This window comes from Epinephelus moara, chromosome 6 (assembly GCF_006386435.1).
Source record: "Epinephelus moara isolate mb chromosome 6, YSFRI_EMoa_1.0, whole genome shotgun sequence".
Lineage (NCBI taxonomy): Eukaryota > Metazoa > Chordata > Actinopteri > Perciformes > Serranidae > Epinephelus > Epinephelus moara.
This window is the reverse complement of record NC_065511.1, coordinates 37,952,318-37,972,105: the sequence shown is the minus strand read 5'-3', so window position 1 is coordinate 37,972,105 and position 19,788 is coordinate 37,952,318. Positions and strand designations below refer to the sequence as shown.

The following is a 19,788-nucleotide window of genomic DNA, read 5'->3' as shown; positions in this document are numbered from 1 at the left end:
ACCAAGGTTAGAGCATGTTTAGGAATTAAGTAAAAGGGATTCAAACAGTTAATATGATGGTAGTGGATTTAAAATCGTGAATTCTGTTCTTTTTTTAATTTAGGTCACGAGCCCTTCCATGACAAGATACTTTTTTGTCCACACAATTCAGAACAGACAGACATTATTGGAAGTGATAGCAAACAGGGAGCTGCACAAAAATCCTCTGCAACAATGACAAGATCTGTAGAAGCAACTCAACTGTGTGTCCAGTGTGTGTGTGTATATACCGTACATAAACTGTGTGTACACATTATGTTCTTGTTCTTGTTTTGACAAGTGACATTTCCAGTGGCCAAATGTTTAAAGGACTGATTACTTAAATAGCAAACGGTACATAAATAACTCTAAGCTTTTTTAAAAAGGGGGAACGTCTTGTACCAACGTTTTACAGTCAGTGATGCACCACGGAAATTAACAGTTCGTCTCCTAGCAACAGCAGCTCTCAGATGTCAATCAACCACCAACCAGCCAAATGAAGCAGCACACACCCAGAGGCTTGGATCTTTGTTCCTTAAGAAATGTCCGGAAAATGGTTTCAGCCGCTACAGCTACATTATCATCACAGTTTATATTTCCTTTCATAAAAAGTGGGAAGACTTCAAATGTGAGTTCAACTTTTAAAACCATGAGTCATATTTAAAGGGACAGTTCACCCCCAAATCAAAAATACCTATTTTCCTCTTACCTGTAGTGCTGTTTATAAGTGTTGGAGATTACGGCCATAGAGATGTCTGCCTTCTCTCCAATATAATGGAACTAGACAGCACTCATCTTGTGGTGCTCAAAGCGCCAAAAAACACATTTGAAAAACTCCACAGCAATGTCTCTTTCCAGAAACCATGACCCAGATACTCAAGATAAACCACAGACCTTGTTGTGAGCAATTTCATGTAGGAACTATTTTTTTCTGCTGAAATACACGCCATGCAGGCTGTTCTCATGCATACCTATAAAAATGAATGTGACAAAATTCGTACATATCCCACGTAATCATGAGCCAGTAATTTGTGTATTACCCACCCAGGAAGTGCTTCCTGTAAGGGCTCATTTAAGCTCAATGTTAGATATGTAGATGGAGATGGAGACGGACAGAGCCTTCCATCCGAACTTTGTGTTAATTTTGTCCGTATTTGTGCACATTTTCTGAAACCTTTCAGGTACGGACAAAATAGAGCAGCACCACTGAAGATCTTGGGGGTAGTGGAGCGTAGTTTAAGCAAGAGACAACCACTGGAGAAGATGAACACATTCAAAAAATGGCAATTTGGAACAAATCAGTAATATAGTGAAAACATTCTCTGTCCACAAGCTGCGATGTGTTCCAACAGCCTCACAGACCACCGCCGTCTAAAACACTGCCTCCAATAAAAGGTACATTATTACAATCGCCTCCACCGTCGCCTTGTATGTTGTGTGAAACGTTTGACTCCGCCCTCTAGTGCCATCTATTGGCTGTATCTATACCAACATAAATGACACTTGGAAGTGTGAGGGCAGTGACGTTTACAACGTTTCAAACTGATGGATTTATTTTAGTACGTAAAGGGAGTATCAGTGAGCCTTAAAGGAAATGGCCACTTTAGAATGAAAATACAGACAGTACTTACTGACCCTCATGCCGACAAGAAGTCCAGTGTAGTTTTTTAATCCACAAAACTCGTTCGGGGTATCGGAGGATAACAGCTAGCCGGAATAACAGCTACACTTGAAGTGCATGGAACCCACATTTTTAAAATGTAATAAAACTCCACTAATGCATTTCAAAAACGTCAAAACGGCTCGTCCGTCATAAGTGCCCTGAAACCGTGGCATGCAAAATTGACTTGAAAAGACGTGATTTACTCCACTTTTATAGCATCATTTCTCACCGTGGTCAGTTAGCCTGCCCTAGCTGTTACCCTCCGATACCCCGAACGAGTTTTGTGGATTAAAAAACTACACTGGACTTCTTCTCGGCATGAGGGTCAGTAAGTACTGTCTGTATTTTCATTCTTAAGTGGCCATTTCCTTTAAGGCTAGTTCATATTACACGATTTTCACCCTGATTTTGCGTCGCGGAGACTATCATAATCTTTTGAGTGTTCATACCTGGCGACGTGGGTTTCTGTCATCGGGAGTCTCCCCAGGTTACGACCTGTGTGTGCACACCACAAGATTTCTCCACCGAGCCCTCGCCGACAGAGCCCCAGATAACGCGGTGACGTCACCAAACTACATTTTTTAACTTGGAGACGACACATCGTAAAGGCATGGATATTCTTCCCAGTGTTGAATCAGATCTGCCTCCAGGGCCTGGGTCCAAACACAATGCACTCCCTGTGATCCTGTGGACGCCGCCATTGTTGTTGTTGCTTGCCGGCTTGTCAGTGTTGCCAGATCCTGGGAGAGAAACAAGCAACCAGGGCTATGGAAACAAGCCCAAAAGTAGCGACGGATATCGGATGGACTCGTCGTGGCAGACTATCTGCCGACTCACCTCCGACCCAAGGTGGCTCTCGAGATCCTCTGCGACGTCAAAATCGTGGTGAAAATCGTGTAATGTGAGCTAGGCTTTAAGGAGACAGGTTGGGGTGGTAGATGGGTCACAAAACACAGGACTTACATCCCAAAACACAGTGTTCTGGATTGTGTAAAACCAAGTAAACTTTGAGTCATTTTAAGGTATGTTTTCACCATATTTCTTTTTCCTAAACCTAAGCAAAGTAACTTTACTTGACCAAATCTAACCTCTGTAACTTTACATTAAGTATGCCATTTTGCATGTCAATAGATATCATAAAACTGTTGGGTGAGGATATGTTGCAACACACAGAAGGCAGAATGCATCTACTGCTAGCTCATCCAGCCCAACTAAGCTAATTAGGGCTCAGTCCATAGGGACTTGGGTTGGGAACTAGAGGGTTGCTGGCTCAAGTCCCCGTCCGGACCAATTATGGAGCGTGGACTGGTAGCTGGAGAGGTGCCAGATCGCCTCCTGAGCACTGGTGCCCTTGAGTAAGGCACCAAACCCCCAACTGCTCCGAGACCTGTCCAAGGCAGCCCTCCATTTACTGCATGTGTATAGATCCTGTTTGTGCATGTGTGTGTATTTTGGGCCTGTGTGTGTATGACAACAGTGTGAAAAAACTGAATTTCCTCTCTTCCTCTCTTCTAATTGACGTTACAGCTTAACCGAGGAGACATTAATGGTTACATCTTATGATGTCACAAGCACGGTGCGCGGTGATACAGTTGGTGGGTGTAGTTCAGAAGAAAGAAAATAAGTGAATTAAATCATAAATAATAATAATAATAATATACGTTTTTCAAATGTATTTTGTGACGCTTTGTTCCTTTATACTGGAGGTGAGGCAGACATCTGTACGCCCAATATCTCCAAAACTGCATCTCACACCAAAACTATCCAGACTGATAAATAACACCACAGAAGAGGAAAAGATTCATTTTGATTTTGGGTGAACTGTCCCTTTAAGAGCTTCATACTGCTAAATGTTGCCCCAAATTAAATCTGCAGCCTAAAGAGAAAACTGTGTCACAGTACACACCTTAGCAGCCAGGGAGACCAGACCAAAACTATGTGAACAGGGGTTTCCACATATTTTTGGCCATGTCATGCAGAGCAGGTGAATGGAATTTCAGTTGTGGTTGTTAACGCCTATAAAAAGGACGGTGAGCTGTTCTCAGAGGAACTCTTTCGTTAGTAGAAAATATTTTCCAGTGAAACAAGTTGGCAGTGAGGATGTGTGGATGAACTGTTTCTCAGGGAGCACGTGAAGCCGGCTAACGCACCCTAACCAGGTTAGTGTTTCATAATCACTTCGGTAACGGTGTCAACACGTTTCAGTGCGTCCCACTGACTTGGCTCAGGCAGCTACACACATGTCAGAGCTCAGGATTATGCAACACCTCCGTCTCTGCCTTACTCTAGCCTCCCCTCCTCCTCCTCCTCCTCCTCCCCCTCCTCCCCCTCCTTCCCCTCCTCCTCTCTGGATGCCCTACATTCAGCCATTATTGTGTAAACACTCCGAGTGAGATCATATTACACACCGACTGACTGAAGCGGCCCAGCGAGCGGTTACATAGCATCCATCTGTCTGCTACATGTGATGTATTTATGTAATGTGTGTGTCTGAGTGTGGAGCAGCAACAATGAGAACATGTGGATGGGAGGATCCTTCACTGCTACCCTATCGCTGTCCACATAACACACATTCTCTTATCTAGGTCGGTGACTTTGTTTCTGGAGCTTCAGTTTACTGCAAACTTCTCGATAAAAATCAGTTTTATATAAGTTTATTTTACTCAGCTCATAAGAAGAATACATTCTCCCTTTACCATCTGAACATGCAGATAGTTTAGGTTTGATTTAATGAGGTTGTAAGGGCTCTGCTGCCACCCAAATATAGAGTCAGGGTGACAGGCTCAAGGCAAAATGTCATATTTTAACAGCTCAACAGCAGCACGTCTTTCCAGAAACTCACTTACACTGAATAATTTCACACTTTTAACAGCAAATCTACAAAGCAGCCTCCTTAAAACTGTCCACAGTGAGGTTTCTGTGGAATATCTTTTTTTAAGCAGGACGTTTACAGAGTAAATCCTCTTAGTGGGCATTTCCCATTGACTGACATCTGTGTGTTGCTAGGAGACGCGCTGTCAATATCCCCCTTCAAAAAACCCATTAGTGATTGGAGCCGTCTGTCCCTTAATGAACATTAGACATCTGGGAGGACTCATCCTGCTTTGTTTTCCACTTGAAAAATGGAAGCTAGCTAGCATAGCTTGCAAATGTGAGCAGCACTGATTCCCACTAGATGCTATTTCTCATTATCTTTAGATATCTCTTTTGACAGGTCAGAGTTTGGTTTCAGAAGTTCGGGGGAAGGTCAAAGGTCGCTGCCACAATCACAGTCTAGCGAACAATACACTATGGTGCTTTGCATATTAACACTAATCATACAAAAAATGTTAAACTCAATGTTAAAAGAATACCCCGACGATTTGGGAGTTATGCCCTTCTCTATCATTTTCATATTGAGACAACATGATCGATATCTTTTTTGTGTCTGTACATCCAGTGGCTGGGTCTTAGCAGTTAGCATTGCGGCTTAGCTTAGTGAATACAATTGAAGTCTATATGGGGTCAGTAGCCTACTCGTAAAAGTGAACAAACCCTGAAGCTGGTATTTCTGCACGTGCATTTAAAATAAACATGTTTAAACATTAATTCGAAAAACGAGAGTCCTTTTTAGTTATTTTAGAAAAAGTTTGATACACGGAACTATAGTGTGTTTACGCCCTGCGCTGTGATCCGTGGAGGGATACACTGGTGAGCAGGCACAGGCACAGATGTAGCCTGTGAACAAAGCTCAGTTGTTTATTTAGCCTAGCGATATCTCCGGACTACAGTAGCTGCAATGGACGACTTTGAACGCGATTTTGAAGAGTTTCTTGTAGAGGACACAGATCCAGAGCCATACCTGTTTGAGCCGGAGTACACAGATGAGGAACTCCAGGTGTTGGATGCTGAGTGGGCGAGAAGAGAGGCTGAATCCTCCGAGGCAGTGGAACAGCAAGGGGCCGAGGGGATACGGAGGTCAGGGGAGGATTGGTGGTGTAGCTGCGTGGCTTGCCAACCTATGCCTACAGAGGTGGAACCATTTTGCTGCACAGAATGGGATTCGGTGCTACCATCGTTGGGGACGCTAGAGATATATCATCATCATCAGGAGGAAAACCGCCACAGAGAGTGCATCACAAGGAGTGAAAACTTTGCAGCAATCACTAATCCTGGCGTGATAGAAACATTTTTTCATGTTCCTAGATGAGTAATATCGCTTTATGATCGTCCGTGTTGTCTCTTTGTTTGCTTTTACCAAGTGACCTGGCGTACCTGTCCCAGAGCCAGCTGCAGCTGTTGCTCACTGGTGTATCCCTCCGCGCAGGACGTAAACACACTATAGTTCCGTGTATCAAACTTCTTCTAAAACGACTAAAAAGGACTCGTTTTTTGAATTAATGTTTAAACATGTTTGTTTTAAATGCACGTGTAGAAATGCCAGCTTCAGGGTTTCTGTAACGTTTATTTGTTCACTTTTACTGTAGGCTACTGACCCCCTATAGACTTCAATTGTATTCACTAAACTAAGCCGCAATGCTAACCGCTGAGACCCAGCCACTGGATGTACAGACACAAAAAAGATATCGATCATGTTGTCTCAATATGGAAATGATAGCGAAAGGGCATACCTCCCAAATCGTCAGAGTATTCCTGTAACTGTATTATTAAAGCTGGGGTAGGAAGTTTTATTTTCCCATAATTAACTCTGAGCTCATGGTAATACAAGTGGTCCAAGAGAAAACTAGACTCCAGCACCCCCTCTTGGCTCTGTTTTGAGACTTTTAAAAATATAGGCTGTGATGGGAGAATCTGGCCAATCACAGCTCAGTTCAGACAGAGGGCGCTCCTATTGGCTGTTCTGCAAATGCATGTGCACGTCTCTTCAGTGAAAGCCTGATTCAATGGCGGAAAATCCTGTAGAGAAAACTGCTATTCCAGCATTGGCAACAACTTTTTGACCTTTATGCTCTGCCATTTCTCCTCTAATCATCACACTGTAACCTGTGACAGGCTGTTATGATACCACAACTATCACACAATCACTTATATGGAGTTTTTTGTCGAGCTGTAAGCGGCACGACACCAAAGGACAGACAAGAGACGCTGTGCTGCTGCCAGAGGAGCCGCTGAATGAGTTCCCTCTGAGCGGTAAGTCACTAAAAGAGTCTGAGAAGTCCGGGGCTGTTCATAAAACATTCAGGACGCCACAGTTTATTCCACACTACTGAAGCTGCTCCTCTTTTTGGAACCACTGCAGAGTCAGTAATAATTTTTGCTTTCAGCCATGCTTGTTGTTGCCGTGGGTAACAGTATGACGTCAATATGGCAACAAGCTGAAATATCATGAATATCACAATATGAATTTTTCATATGACATAAAAAAATATGCCGGTATTATCGTGAACGAGATGATATGACATACCCCTACTGCCTATACTGCAAAGCAACCCAAAAGGAGAGTCTGGCAATAAACGAAACAAAACGTATCCATGAGTAATTTTAGTGATATTTATGTTGATTACATTAGCTAGAGCCTCGAAACTCAGTCCCACTTCCTGCCGCTACAGACCACCTTGTCACGAGGAGAGTGCTCCAGAGACAAACCCCAGTCAGCATTTACAGCAACGCAAATCCAGCTGCATCAGCAAACTTTCTGCTGCTGCTGAATTTAAGCTGTGTAGCTGCCGATCAAAGGTCCGTTTCGGGTGCTGCAGCCCACTCTCCTCCTGGGGACACAGTCCACCTCAGTGAGGAGGAAGGTGGAGGGACCGTGGGGTGTCTAACGTTAGCTAATTCTTGTCTCATTTGTGGTCTGATACACAGAGTGAGAGTGGGGCAAGAAAGGGCTGACTGACTGCGCAGCACACAACTCTACAGTGAAATAAGATAAGATAAATCAGTGTATAGGAAACACTGGGTTACTGTAGGAAGCAGGTGCATATGCCAATGGTTGTCTGGTGGGAGGGGCTTAGGACAGACATGGACCGGACGACTTTTTTGTTCCCTTTTCCAGATTTCTGCCTAAACCAGCACTTTTCCTGCTTACAATCACATTTAATTTGATGGAGTTCCACTTTTACTAAAAAACAGTATCATCTGCTGCCTTAGTTTGACTGATGTTCACAAGCAAACTCACTGCTGCTCTAATATTTAAAGGAGCAATAAGCGAAATTCATCATTTCTAGATTGAAGGAATTAAAAAATTGCTATGTGAAGAACTAGAGGTGTAATTTCATCTGGAGTATAGCATGACGTCACACACCCTCTCTCTGTGCTGATCTCCAGCCCATTGTTTACAAGCCGGTCCGGCTGCGCGTTCATGTACGTTCATGTGAATCTGTTTGGATCCAACCAGAGCACCGAGCCCTGGTTTGTTCTTCAGGTTAATGTGGGAAGAAGCAGCGGGTTTATCGTGCAGCTNAGTTACTCCAGTAGCCGGTGGCAGCCGACTCGGCTAGTGCTAACACCGGGAGCTAACGCTAACGTTCCTCCTCTTCTCCGTGAGTGAGAGCGATGTTTTAGTGAGCCAGCTGCCCACTAGGCTAAAACATCACTTCAGGGCTGCTCAAGCTCCGGACATTAACCCATCCCGGTGTTTCCTCCGCAGCCTCCACTTCACCCAGCTTCACTCAGCTGCACGATAAACCCGCTGCTTCTTCCCACTTTAACCTGTAGTTTTAGCCTAGTGGGCAGCCTGCGAGCCAGCTGCCCGTTAGGCTAAAACATCACTCTCACTCAAAGAGAAGAGGAGGAACGTTAGCGTTAGCTCCCGGTGTTAGCACTAGCCGAGTCGGCTGCCACCGGCTACTGGAGTAACTTACAGCTATGGAGCTCTTCTACCAGCTCCTCTAGTCACTGAGTCTCGCCTCCATCTCAGCAAATATATTACATTTATTACAGGTACCATCATCACTGAAGTAGGCAGGGGAATAGCTAAACACAACAGAGACCGAGACATCGCTAACTGCTAGACGAGGCGAGTGGGGGGTGGAGAGCAGAGGTAGAGGGAGGTGTGGCTCATGACACACTTTGTTTTGGTCTACAGGCAGTGCACAACAGCAAACCTAGTGGTGAAACGATTTCGCTTTTTGCCCCTTTAATTATCGTGTGTGCACATGGTAATAATAATGTTTGACGGTGGCTCAGATTAACGTTTCAGCATCCTTATCAACACAGAGTTTCTCTGTTTAGGGAGATTTTAGAGAGTAAATCAAGCTCAAACTGCAAAAGAAGGAGGTGAAGAGTTAACGGGGGATTACGCCCTGGGTGGATGTCTGAAAATTTAGGTTAACTTCCCCTTGAAGCTGTAAAAAAAATGTCTTTATGAAGTTAAAGAAAAATGAATAAAGACAACACACACCTTTTGTAAACAGATACTAGCTGATATCTGTCACTTTGACAGACGTGTTCAGAGAAAGTTTGAATTTCTCACTCAAACTTAAGGATTAAGAGTTCGTTTTTAGTTTGAGAAAATTCTCCTGCTTGTGAGCACCATGTCTACACAGCCTATGCAGCTGATTAAACAAGACAAAACAGGCCTGAAGTGTAAAAATACGATGCAATGTGTAAAACCGCATTAAAGCCGTGTATTCACACCATCACCGCAGTGGGTTCTCTCGTCTAATTCATTTCCTGCACTGTGCTTTCATGAATCACTTCCCCAACATGTACCTGCTTCTATAAAACACATTTGATGATTCATTTGGTGTCACTGACCTCTCAGTCACCTCTTTCATCCTTCACTCTCTCATCAATGACATCCACAATCAATTGTCCCCTATCCATTATCTCCCCTGTCCTTGAAGGTGTCACCATGTCCTCTTAATGTTTTCTCAGCATTCAGCATTAGAGGGAGTGAAGGAGGAGGAGGAGGAGGAGGAGGAGGAGGAGGAGGAGGAGGAAGTCTCATGGGGCCTCCTGCTGAATCAAAGTGGGTCAGACACTTACACTCCTTGGACATTCCCGCTGCGAAGCACTTCTGGAGTCGACAGTACTGACAGCGGTTCCTGGTGATCTTGTTGATGATGCAGTTTCGGTCTCGGTGGCAGGTGTACACCATGTTTTTCTGCACGCTGCGGCGGAAGAAGCCCTGCAGAGGCAACGAGAGATAAAAAGAGAAGATATGAATTTTTAAGTGACCAGAGGATGAAAATAAACCTGCCTTAAAGGGAAACATCTGTGTTTTTTCAACCTGAGACCTATTTTAGCATTGTTTGAGTCCAAGTGACAAAAGGAGACAACAGCTTTTTGAACTGATGCAGTATTGAGCGAGAAATTTGAAGTGGCGAAACCGGCATTAATGGGCAATTGTGCAGCGTCAATGTACGTCCACTAAAAGTATTTGGTTTTGTCACTGACAGGCTCAGATTGTTATTATACATGTCCGACAAAATTATGGAATCCCTACAGAGATAGACCTTTTTGTTAAAGAGTGAGAATTTTTTTGTTTAACCATTTGATCGACATCACTTTTCTCGTGCTGCTTTCAGATGCCTTTCACAAGTATTTAGACCTTTGAACCCTGAACAAACAGGTGCGATTTCTTTCAAAAACATGGGGAAAAGGCAGTGAGCAACTCTGTCGGAAATGTCCCACAAATTGAAAACATTTTTTAATAGACTGAGAAAGTTATTTAAAAAAAAAAAAAAAAAACTAGGGAAAAATTATATCTATATTTATTATTATTACATATTTAAAATTATTTTACAGAATTATTCAGATTTTTAAGCACTTTTCTCCAGGTCATTTCCTTGTTTTTAACTTTCTTTAATTTATTTATTTATTTTACTTATTTTTTTTGTTTTTAATTTTCACTTTTTACTAATTTCTTGCAGATATTTTGGGTCATTTCTTCTGTCATTGCTTATTGCCTTCTTCCCATGTTTTTGAAATAAATTATGCCAATTTGCTCATGTTTCAAAGGGTTAAACAGAAGCAGTCCCTAAATCGGAATCGCCAGACTCCATTTAAATAAACAGCGTTTTTCTCTGTGTAAAACACACTTCATTTAAAGTCGACAGAAACAAAATGAAAGTCTCAAAAGCCATCTTGGTTTGTCTTTTCACTGTTGCAACAATCACAACTGTGGTTCTGTTGAAATAATCCCTTAATTCACCCAGTTGGATGTGAAAATGTGCTGACACTATGCACTCTAACAATACTGTTCATTTAATGGAGTCTGGTGTGTTTGTCGATGGCGATTTTGAGGCTGTTTCTGGTTGAAGAAAAGGATCCTCCTTTTAAACATGAATGTTCATCTCCGTATGGATCCTTTCCATGATGTTGTCAGAGAGTAATAATCTGAGCCTGTCAGTGCCAAAAACAAGCACTTTTAGTGGGCGTGAATTGACGGGGTGCACAGGCCCCAAGTGGATATTGACTTATACTGTAGTTGAGTCTAGAAACTTTAATTTACTTTGCATAAAACGGGAAATAAACTGTGGGGCAGAAACATCCACAAACAACAGAAATACACATTGTCCTGGAACAACTCAAATCAGATTATTTACAACAGTGTGTTTATGTTGTGTGCTTATGTTGTGTAGGAGGAAGTCACTGTGATATTGATTGAACACCACGCTGCTCACACACGTTGATTCATCAGGACAAAGTTCAGGACCTGTGGTGATGTTGGTGTTTACTCTGAGCATACACAGCAACCGATAACTGACTAATCTGACACAACCCAATCAAACATGCTCAAAAATTATACATAAATAAGATGCTTATTTTCTTGTGAACTGAAATTTAAAGGTTTCATGCTTTCATTCCTTTTTGTGGAGCGTGACACACATTTACAAGACGGTTTTTATGCCGACCACTTCAACCAAGAGCACGCTGTAAAGAGGACACTGTACCTTGCAGCCCTCACAGGCGCTGACGCCATAATGGTAGCCTGAGGACTTGTCTTGACACACAAAGCAGGGTTTGTAAGTGCGAGGAGGCGGCGGCGGGGAGGCAGGGCTGGCGAACAGGTCGTCTGAGCTGGAGCTGGAGCTCTGGCTCCCAACTGCTGCAAACACACAAGATGACAACACACAAGATTCATAAACAAGTACAGCAGGGAGAATATAACACGCTGTCACTTATTAGTGTAAAATTTGGGGTTTTGCTTGTTAAAGAAATCTGATAAAGCACTTCTTCATTACAGCAATATTTATCTTTGCTCTTGTGTCTTGTGTTGGTAAAATAAAATGAGCTATCTGAAGACGCCTTCTTGGGCTGCTGGAGATTTTAAAATATTTTATTATTTATTTCATTTTATTTTATTTTATTCTAATTTTAATTTACTTTAATTTAATTTAATTTAATTTAATTCATTTTATTTTATTTCATTTCATTCATTTTATTTTATTTTATTTTATTTTATTTTATTTTATTTTCATTTTCATTTTCATTTCATTTTATTTTATTTTATTTTATTTTATTTTATTTTAATTTATAGACAGTCAGTTATTATAGAGCTGTCACTTTAAAAAAAAAAAATGAACTTGCATTTTATGTGGAAAAAAAAATCTTATTCAAATTCAAAATTCACGTCAATAAGTGCACCAAATCAACAAACTTTCCTGGGCTGTTGGAGATTTTAACAGGAATTATTTTATATTTAATTTTATCTCATTTTGTTCTATTTTATAAACAATTGATTATTATACAGCTGTCGCTTTGTTTTTGAAATTTGAACTTGCATTTTAAGTCGAAAAAAATCTAATTGAAATTCAAAATTTACATCTGTAGTAGCAGTCTGATTCTGGTCCACCAGGGAGAGCTCTAAAATTTCTTGACCTACTGCATGCCTTACTGACAGGAAAAAAGGCTAATAAATAAAAATGGAGGACATTAGTGAGCTGATTGGATAATCACAACACTGAAGCATCTGAGAAGCAGTGCATAGAAATATTTTGGGCTGCAGCTGCCTTACTCCATGACAGCAACACATCTGAGGACTCACCAACCAGCTGCGACCCGACTGAGGCCTCAGAACCTCTCAAGACATTCGTCATCTCCAGTAGATCAATCCTTATGGTTTAGTGACCCATTTTTCTACACCAACATCAGCTCAAAGGTCTCATTTGTGCAGCAGAAATATGAAAAATCTAAAATCACATTATCATGAAATTTACTGAGCACATGCTCGCTCCCCAGAGGATGAACCCTCGTCATCCTGAACACCAGTTCCTCTGTCCTGCTGTACAGTTTAGAGTATACGTCTAAGTATTAGTATAAGTCAGTCCTTACTTTTATTTAGCAGTTTTTTTTCTGCCTGGTGTTTTTTTTCCTTTTGAGGTGGTTTGGTCTTCATTAATCCTCAATAATTTATCTGTTATAAGTGTGGGTCTGGACAGGACAGCCTCTGGGTCTGGAGCCAGGTGTATGGAGAGGAATGGAAAGTTGACGAGGGGGATGCATTTTGGGTATTTTGCCAACAAGGATGATTATGCCCCACCATCCTCATCTTCCCTCAGATTGCCTGCTGCTGAACATTTCATGAATTTTCTGACAGGCCAAAATGTCAATTTTCACTCATGATATCTGATAAACAGATCGCATTTAACTTTGCTGAGCACATTTACGGTTTTATGTTCATTTATTCCATAAAATGTCAAAAAAAAAATAAAAAAAATGCTGAAACATGCAACTGATAACTTCCCGCAGCCCAAAGTGACGTCTAAAATTTGCTTGTTTTGTCCCATTAACAATCTAAAACCCACTGATATTTCATTTATTGTCATATATGATGAAAAAAAGCTCCAAACTCTTTTGTTTAGGAAACTGGAACGAGCAACTTTGGGGCATTTTTACTTGACAGATGACCAAAATTATTAATTGATTACCAAAACAGTCTCAGATTTATTTTCTTTCAATCCACAAACTATTTAATCGACAAACTGTTGCAGCTCTGGGTTATTTACTCATTTACTTTATGTCAGTTGTTACATATATATGTGTTTTTGTCCCCCTCTGTCATTTCCTAATGTTCTTCCTTCACTGTCTTCATTTGTGCACAATCAAAACACACACACACACACACACACACACACACACAAAAAGAAGGTTTACAGTGCAGGAAGAGGCGGCAAACTGAGTGGGCTTATTTGAAGCTCCACCTAAAAACTGTTAAAATGTCTGCAGTGAACTTTAGTGGGCAGATTTATGGTTTTATGTCCCAAAGGCATTTCCTGTATGCTTCAGGAGAAACTTGACATTTTGCTAAAATACAGATAAGGCTCTAAGAATATCTTTATTGTATTTGAACTTATTGAGGAAAAATCTAACAAAGTGAAGGCAAATCATGAGAATCAATTATGATGAATGATAAAAAAAATAAGATCCGGAAGTCTCAACCACAGAAAAATGTTTTTCTTTGAGCTACATCATCTACAGCACGGGTGTCAAACATACGGCTCGGGGACCAGAAGTGGTCCACCAAAGGGTCCAATCCGGCCCTATACACGACTTTGTACACCTGATATTGACGCACTTATGAAGGCTAAGAGGTGCCAGGTTTCAGGAGCCTCAGGCTTCAGGCTTTTTCACCCCGACCAGAATACAGCTCTCTGAAATAACAATGAATACTGACTGTGGTCATATTTAAAGATATTAAACACTGGGAAACATTTTGTCTATTTATCTTAAAACAAAATTGCTGGACCCTGCTGCTGAGGCACTGACAAAACCTCAGACTGTAAATGGTTTATAAGGCAGGGAATGACTTAACTTGCTTCTTTAGAATAAAATTATGAAAAATGCACATGTAATGAAATGAGTAGTAGACTGATTGGGGAAAAACCGAGACAGTGTTGACTTTGCATGCATTTTTCTGAGGAAATCACGGACTGATCATCATCTGTTTTGTAAATGGATGAATGTTCTCAGAATCTTTACACTAAAAAAGGGGAAGAATTTCAAGGGGTTGCTATTTATAGGTTATTATGAAATGGTTTTACTGGTCTACTTGAAATCAAATTGGGCAGTATGTGGAACTAAAATGAGTTGGACACTCCTGCAAGATCTGTGCCAAGATTACACACATTTTTATAGGAAGATAATGTGAATATATGGACACAATCAAATGGAAAAAAACTGGGGTAAACACATTATATTTTCCGGCTGAGTCATCCTCACACGCTGCGATGAGATTTCAGAGTAAAGTCAAGTAATGATCTCAGAACACATCTCTGCTCTCTTCTCACTTACACGTAAATCCACACTGATAATATCACCCTTTATCATGAGGCAGCAGCAGAGAAAAGCCTCCCAGCCCTTCTCATAATGTTTGCCCAAATAAATATGTGGAGTTACATATCTGCACTTGTCTTTCAAGAAGTAAGAACCAAAACTACCCAAACTGTCTCATAAAAGGGGGAGTGGGCGCTCTGTGCAGAAAAACCTGAACTCATCAGTCATGGACTTCCTCGTAACATCACAGCCCGGCCGAGTTGAGTCATTTCATTTTCTTTGGAAATGTATTCATTGCAGAATTCTACTTCTGCATGATACACACAGCTGCGCCCATTCTATCTCATCTTAAACCTGCATTTTTTCCAGCTGAATGTATCATTTCACTCCATCAATCACAACAGTCCACCCTCCCACTTTAAAACCAGTTCTCAGAGGAGAATTGCTCCTCGGTCCGTGGGGCTCGCTCGGCCTCCCTGCCGGCTCTCTGATCACCTCCGCCGCTCCAACGCTGACAGAAAACGAAAGAAAGCCGTTTCTGAAAAGAGGGACGAAACGAGAAAAATTGCTCATCTACATCCCCTTGAACCCGTGGCCTCTGATTGAACCTGGAATCAGCGGGTCAGTCGAGGACACCCCCATCAGCCCGAGCGCTCTCCCAACGCAAAACAATGCAGGAGCATGCCACAAGCCCAGCTGACTGATGAGAGGGAGGGAGAGGGGACAGAGAGTGTGTGTGGTGGGGCGGTGAGAGTGATTTGGTCGGGGGAAGGGAGAAAGAGGTTGCCCCCCCCATCCCAATATAGGAGGTGTTATTTGACGTACGCGACGATGCGTTGTGTGAGTCAAACACCCTGAAACATTTTTAACAATGTTGTTGAGTAAAATCACTAAAATCTCAACCTGCTTATGAAGTTATGTATAAGCTTGTTCATAAATGCTACATGCTGCTAAATGGTATATGTGATTGTACTGACATTACACTAAATACAACACTCATAAATCAAAATTCAATAAAAGCATTTTCTGTTTCAGCCCGAGCAACTAAGTAAATTTTTTTTTCAATTACTCATGTTTGTTTACTCTATAATTTTAATATGTTAAGCACTTGTGTTAAACACATTTCATTTTTACATTTATTTTAATGCACATTAAATTTCTACTATCTTTTATTTATTGCTTTATATTTACGCACTTTTATTTCATACTCTTATTCATACTTCTTATAATTCTCTATTCTTTACACCAGAGCAACTGTACCGAATCATAATATACCCTTGGGGATCAATTCTGATAACTTCCCAGACCCCACGGTGATGTGTAAAATCTCTTGTTTTGTCCCACCAACAATCTAAAACCCACAGACATTTCATTTATTTTCATATTTGACAAAGAAAAGCTTCAAAGTTTTATGTTTGGGAAGCTGGAACAAGCAAATTTGGGGCATTTTTACTTGAAAGATGACCAAAATTATTAATCGATTGTCAAAAAAGTTAGATTTATTGTCTTTCAATCCACAAATCGATTTCATTGAAAAACTGTTGCAGCTCTAGGTTATTTATTCATTTATCTTATATCAATTGTTACATATATATGTGCTTGTGTCCCCCTCTTGCATTTCCTAATGTTCTACTTTTATTGTTTTAATTTTTGCATGATCAAAATACACAAAATAACAAAAAGCATACAGCGCAGGGAGAAGCAGTAAACAGAGCAGGCTTATTCGAGGCCTCCACCTAAAAACTGTTAAAAATTCCCAGTGTTATAGAGAACACAAAAATTAACCTACAGACAATAATATGATGACATAAAAGTGATGAAAACTAACTACAAATATATATATTAAACAAAAACACTAGCAATTATAACAATTTTACTGTTCAGTCTGTTAAAATTACAAATATAGTTTGTAGTGTTGCGTTTCACCACTGATTCCCTGATTCGATTCAATTCAAGATTGATTTAATTGGAGATATTAAAGTTACAATACCAACATTTGCTCGAATGTGAAAGAGATTCTCAGAGAACGAATACTGTACATTTTATGAGGAATTATAAAAAACAGGAGAATAAATTCAGAACAGGAATAAAACTGAATATTGTATAACTAAATGTTTCTGTATTAAAACAGCAAAGTCATAAAATAAACTTATCTCACTGGAAACAAATCTAAAAATTCCTGACATCACAGTGCTGAGTGAAGGCTGCTGCAGCCAAAACATTAAAACAGTAAGCTAACAGTTACTGATAAAAGAGGCCTGTTTACTCCCAGCAAGATTAACGGGGTTTAGGCTTCACACCTCTGTTGGAAAGAACATATATCAAAAGATTAATCTCGGATTTTATGTATCGATATCAGGTCATTGAAATGAAGATCGATTTGAATGGGATGAATCGATTATTGTAACCCAGCCTTAACAGTTTGTTTAATGTATCCCTGGTTGTGTTTTGCGATGTAAAAGCAGCTTCAGTCTCAGTTTACGAGGCACAAAGAGGGGAAATGATCCAATATTTCATCAAAGAATTAGAGGTTAAGCCCAATAAATGAATACACATAATAACTTCTAATGCCACATACAATAATATATCTGTCACAGCGGCCATTTTCCTGCAGAACAAGTACAATTCGTTTTGTACTTGTACTTCTGAATGTAGAATTTTCAATGCAGGACTTTCACTTGTAATGTTATGTTTTGTTTTCTACCCGTGTTGTACTTTTACTTAAAGGATCTGAGCACTTCCTCCACCACTGGCAACAGTCTGCCTCTCTTCTGACCTCCTGAGCCGGTGACCGTCCGGTGAACCCGCTGTGACCCCAAACTGACCGGCCCCCGTCCCAAACACAGACCACCACACTGTCATGAGCGGCTCTGTGCTCTAATACAGTACCCTGTTTACTGCTGCTGCTGCTCTCCATGCCCCCTTCTCTGCTCGAAGGAAAGCTCCTGGCAGAAGAAACTCATCATGGAAAGCATCATTTACTCTCACCTTCCCTCTTTGACATGAAGACATTTTTAAGTGTATTAATGTTCAATATTTGTCAGCGTCTCCTATAAAAACAGTTATGATTACAACTGGTTTTACTACATTGTCACTCATTATGTGTTTACAGACCGGCCTCCACTTACGGGTGCCCACATGAATACTTAAAGTTGTTGACAAATGCATTTCTATATCTGCTTACAACCACATTATTTCTGCTAATTAAAAATGCAAACACTGCTTATAAAAGTTAAATAAGGGGATAAAAGTGAAGTGTTAAACACATGATGGGAGGAAAACTGAGGAACTGAGGATGATTACACCTGTTTTAAAGTCCTTACTTCGGTGTCCTGTCAGTTTTTGCATTAAATTTAATATTATTTGACTTGTTCTTAAAGCACTTTATGGTCCTGCAGCAGCATATATGTCAGCTGAAAATGTGTTGATATTTTTAAAAGGAAAAAGTACATACCTTTTAATTATTTTAGTATTCATGCTTGAAAATGCTTTTATTCCTGTTGTCCTGCTGATTTTTTTTTTTTTAAATAATTTAATTAAATAATTAAATTAAATTATTATTGCTATGATTATTATTATTGTTTTTATTATTATAATTTTCAAATTTCTTTTATTTATTTTTTTAAGATTATTTTTCTTCTCTTTTTTTCAGTCTTATTACCAGCTTGTCAGTCATCTGTCTATAAAATACTCTGAATTGCAATAGCCTGTTTGAAAGGTGCTCAACAAATAAGGTTTGATTGACTTATTGATTCAACAAGGCAAAGTCACAACAGCACAGATAACAGCATTCGATTTATTTGCGTATCAATATCCACCTACCAATCAGTGCACTATTACTTTTTGAAATGTTAACCTCAGAATATTTTGGGACATTATTTAGCATATATTTTGGGTGTTTTATATTCGCACAGGATAAATAAATCTTATGTTATCTTATATTATAACCCCTGATCTTACATGTAAACACCAAACTACAGTCACATATATCACTTTAAAATTCATTTAAACATGAGCAGATGCATGGCTTAATATTGTTAAATCATTTTTGTTTAACATATTTAAGTGCTGTTGAGGTTTTTAAGGATGGAGGGTGTCCAAGCACAGATTCAAAGACACTTGAGGCAAATTTATGGTTTCAGATTTTGGGCCACATAAATAAAATAAACTTGATTTAACATGACTGATTTCTGTTTTGATAATAACCTAATATTTTCTTTGTGGGTGCCATATATTCACCACTACATCCCTGATTAAAATCTTAATAAAAACACAATTTTCCACCTACATTGGGAGCACCGGTGCTGCTGCCAGTCCGCCTCGATCAGCTCGGGGAAGAAGGCAGCCAGATCCTCGTCCTGCTCCTGCAGCGTGCACGCAGGGCTGGATGTGGAAGTGTAAAAGTCCACGATCTCTCCCGGACCGAAAGCTTGAAATTCCAGATAGTCAAACATGATGTGGTTTCAGTGAAGTCCGTGTGGAAACGTTCACCGCATGTGCAGCAGCAGCAGGGCGCGTTTCCTCCTGTGTGTTTGGAGTTGGATGCAAACGGTGTTTCAGCAGTAAAACGTGTGTGTGTTGCACTCAGAGGGGCGTGTGCGCCGGGGAACAGACCTATATTTCCCGCAGACGGTCAGGAACTGCGCGCATGTTGCAGCAGCGGGACAGCGGTTAAACACGACCAGGACTGGAGGCTGTTTTGCATAACAAAGTTAGTTGCAGGACTTCTTCCTCTTATCTCTGCTTTATTGACGAATGTCTCAACTCAACCTGCTTCATACTAGTTATGTCAGAGCGAGCGATGGTGTTACCTAATGTATGCGAGTGAACTCCCGGTGAACCTCCTCCGCTGCTGACCTTCACATGACCCAGCCGCTGTCTGACATCACCGGCAGTGGAGCGGCTGGAAACAAGAGCTCCTGAACGCACCAGTTAAAGTATCAGTA

The 19,788-nt window shown here is 40.6% G+C and overlaps 1 pseudogene; it reads right to left on the bottom strand.

Moving 5' to 3' along the window:
- The window catches only part of LOC126391962 (retinoic acid receptor beta-like), a 28,983-nt pseudogene extending 9,337 nt beyond the window's left edge, over positions 1 to 19,646 (bottom strand).
- Between the last annotated feature and the right edge of the window lie 142 nt (positions 19,647 to 19,788).